At 41.5% G+C, this 3,986-nt stretch overlaps 1 long non-coding RNA gene across 1 annotated transcript; it reads left to right on the top strand.

The window, feature by feature from the left end:
* Positions 1-995: 995 nt before the first annotated feature.
* LOC137182220 (uncharacterized) lies at positions 996-3,575 on the top strand. The gene is made up of 2 exons (XR_010928285.1): positions 996-1,766; positions 2,591-3,575. It is a non-coding gene; the product is annotated as an uncharacterized lncRNA (long non-coding RNA).
* Positions 3,576-3,986: the final 411 nt, after the last annotated feature.

The following is a 3,986-nucleotide window of genomic DNA, read 5'->3' as shown; positions in this document are numbered from 1 at the left end:
AATCTACTTTTATTCAACTGATAAAATCAAATTTAAATGTGAACTTTGCTGTGTTCCAGTTGGTATTACAATCTTAATTTATAGGACCAACATGCATTAATCTGTCTCTTTATTGTTTCTGAATTCCCTAAGCTGTCTGTAGCACTCAGCCCCAAGCACACTGGTTCCTACTGAGGATGTAAACCTTTAGAAATGGATCATAAATATAAAGTTTCACTTTCTAAAAAGGCTCAGTAATTTCTAAAACAGCTTCACACTGTAGTTTCTAGCAAGTAAGTATTGCATTTGTAGGGACTATTTTCAGCAGCAGATTAATACACATATGGTGATCTAGTGAATATTTCTGGCAGCAGGACAGTACATGTTGTTATGAACACAGGACACGGAGAGGGCTGTTGTGGGGGTGGGGGTGGGGGTGGGGGTGGGGGATCTGGATATGAGGCTGATGGCAGGGAACGGAGGATCTGGCAACAGCAGGGTTGAATGAAGGAAACGGAGGAGTGTGGCTGGAGTGAGCAGGAAGGAATGAGGGGCAGCATTACAGGCAAGGATATCTTGGAAGTTGTTGACAGGCAGGTGAGTAATGATCCTGGGACACAAGACAAACAAGTTAGCATGCGAGAATCACTAGGAATATAAAATAAGTTGGCCTTGAATTGCAGCTACCACTGTGGTTGAAACAACAATCTGGCAAAGAGCCGCTGAAGAGCCGGAGTAGATATACTGCAAGCTGGTGAACTGATGAGAGGCAGACTGGTAGAAGTGATGAGCTGATTGCAGACAGGTGCGCAGGATGAGCGGAGCCGAGAGCCAGGAGAACGAGGAAGGGGAACCACGCCCACGCTAACACACACACACGAACAGAACACAAACACAAACACAGTGAGAGACAGACAGCGGAGCACTGGGAACACTGGGAAGGGGAAACACTAGGGAATGTTCTGGTACCGTAACATATGTGGGATTGAGTTAAAATAAACTACAGTGTGTGTATTTCTGGTAATGAAGGAACATATCACCCAGTGCAGCTGTGCGGCTCAAAGATGTGTTTTTAATCATTTTACAACGGAGCTCCATGGCACAGAGAAATAAGATACATCAGGCTTTGGATACGTACTTCTATTCATTGTTTGTTTTGGTCTTTTCATGGGATTTGTTGATAAGAGGAAACATATATTTTAGCCAGAGTGGTTTTTGGGGTTTTGGTTACTGCTTTTTTAGAGAGGACAGAAAAACTCCAGGTCCAGATATAGCTGGCATATTCCAGTCACCATTGTCATCTGTTTTGCCCGTTATTTCCACAAACATGAGCAGATGAGACCAACAAAATTGTATTTGGGAACATAACATGCAAATTAGCCTCATACCCCCCCCCTCTATTCCCTCACCAGATACCACCTCCAGACCTGGACGTTGCCCCAGTCTCTGTCCAATTTAGCCCAGGATATTGGCTTTCACTTCGCCAGAGTGACTATTTGTGTGGGAAGGTATCCTGGGGACACAGAACATAGAAATGGGCAGGCTTTCAGCTAACAGATAACGTGAAATTCATTCCAAAATAATAAGTTGTGTCCATGGATTGTAGAAAAAAAAAATGGAAGTGGCATCTGTGACATCACTTGCAGGTTTCCAAAGGGACGCTGTGAAGGCTGGAGTTCTGTTTTCTGCTCGCTGGTATCTTGGCAGCTGTTGGAACCCAAAAAATTAAATTTGGCAAAGGAGAGGAAGGAATTTTACTCAGAGCTGATTGGGCGGGTGAGCTCCAGGTACATCTCTAAATACATCTCTTAAAGATTAAGTTTTCCTTTTAATGAAGATATTACAGGACGCCATCTTTGTCCTTCTTCTTCTTCTTCTTAGGATTGTTGTATGTGGACAAAACTAAAAAACAAACACAAATTCATGAAGTTAACGGTAGCACAGTATTACAGCATGAGCCAGTTATGATGTCTATAGAATTAAAAGGAAAACAATAAGTTGACTGGTCGGTAAGAGAGAGAACCAATCTGTAACTATGGTGACAGTCAGTTAATCATCCAAGTCATTTACAAACTGTCAGACTTCGGAGTATCTTTGGGCTCCAGAGTATGGATCAAACCAAGACCCCTAGAAGACATCACCCCTTCCACAATGAGCAATCCTAATTACCTCCTGATATCTTATGATCTTTTTTCTTTCATGATGTAACTTATCTGTTTTGTGAAAACCTCCTGCTGCGTAAAATCTATATAATTTCTTTTTTTTTAATGCATTAGTTTGTGGCAAATTACTTGCGTGAAACTAGCCCTCACCTCCGGCACTTCACTTTTTTTTTCCCACTCCTCATATCTCCATCACCGTGCAGCCCTCACAAGCAGCGGCGGCTCTCTCCTCTGCTGTTTCTTCGAGCTCACTTCAAAAGGAAAGCTGCAGTGCTAATTACTCCCATGAGTCGAGCCCTACTGTCGAGTACAAAGCGTGAAACGTAGATTTTCAGCATTCTCTTCATCTGAGGCTCGAAAAAGCTGCTCGCTCCTTTAACTCATTTGACCTCCTCCCTTGAAGTCATACTTCTCTGTAACTCCTGATTTTTTTTTTTTTCACATCTCAGCGTGCGCACCTCTGCAGCACCGATCAACCTCCACTCTCGCTGCCCTGAAGATCCATCGTCTCCTCCAGGACTCAGACCCTTTACCAACTCTCTGATAACTGAAAAAAGGAGGGTAACTTCTTCAAAGAGAGACCTGGTTTGTCATGTTTATAGAGTGTTAGCCCTGTAGGTTGCTCTTAATGAATCTATCATACAATATTACTGTACAGAGTGGAAGCTGTCTCTGAATAGTCCTGCATTAAACTTATCTATTTATCTCTGTGGTATTTATCTCACTGTTTCAATAACAATCTTCACAGTTGTTTTTTTCCAAATTATTGTTTGTAACCTCAGCAATGAGTTGAGTTTGAGAAGAAGTTCAGTATTTGAGTTTGTAGTAATCACTTCCTTCAAAAAGATAACTTCCAACTAGTGACCCTCCTTGCTAAGCTAAAAGCAAGACAGAGGGATAACAAGCTACTAGCAAGCATAATAAGTTCCTGAACTTTGGCTCCACCTGTGTTTTTCCTGCTTTAACAAGTCAAATGTCTGCCGTGAAAAGAATCTGTCTTTTTTGAATTGATGAGCAAATGCAACCATACCTAAACTACACACAAAGAAACCCAAACCACAATCCATAGTTTGCATAGGTGGACAAATAAAACTGTAGATTACCTATAACACTGAGAACACAGTATATGTCGTGACTAAAACTATGGGATAGAATTCTTTTACATAATGTTGTAAATCTTTGAAATACAGTTCATGTGAAGTGAGAATTGCAATCATGTGGGTCAGGGTTTTTTGCATATGATAAGTGGTGCTCCACACCTGCTGCTAATCAGCCAATCACTGATGAATAGAACAGTGTTTTTGACATTTCTTTGGACAAAGGCAAAAAATGTTGAATCTTAAGCCTGTTTTTTGTAATAAATGTATTTTTTTCACACAAGTTGATGCAGTTCATTCAGGGAAGTTTTTGCTTTAGTCCTTTTATGTTGGTTTTTTTGTTTGTTTTTTTCTACTTAATATATAAAGATGGATGTAGCGAGGTGTGATGTAACTCATTGTTTTGTATTGGAGTCAGTTCAAAGCCCAGAGTTGCTGCTTATGGTCGGCGCCATTTTTTCCATTTGGTGCCAGAACCTTCCAGATAAGGAGTGCAGTTTGTTGCCTTTCACGCTCTGGGAACGCGTCGCTACCTCGGACCAAAGTGCATGCTAGCTTACTGGAGGCACTGAGCGGTCCACACTTAGGCTAATGTTGTTAGCCCAACAACGCTAACTGTGCTAACAGGACATGTGTCATAATCAAGTAACATTAAAATTACCAAAATATTATAACAATAGTCTGACTCAGTGTGAGTCCCAGATCAAGGGAGAGTAGTGGGTGAGCGGACTGTCAACCACAGTTGTCA

The sequence above is a fragment of the Thunnus thynnus genome, chromosome 4, assembly GCF_963924715.1.
Source record: "Thunnus thynnus chromosome 4, fThuThy2.1, whole genome shotgun sequence".
NCBI lineage: Eukaryota > Metazoa > Chordata > Actinopteri > Scombriformes > Scombridae > Thunnus > Thunnus thynnus.
This window is presented reverse-complemented; position numbering and strand designations above follow the sequence as displayed.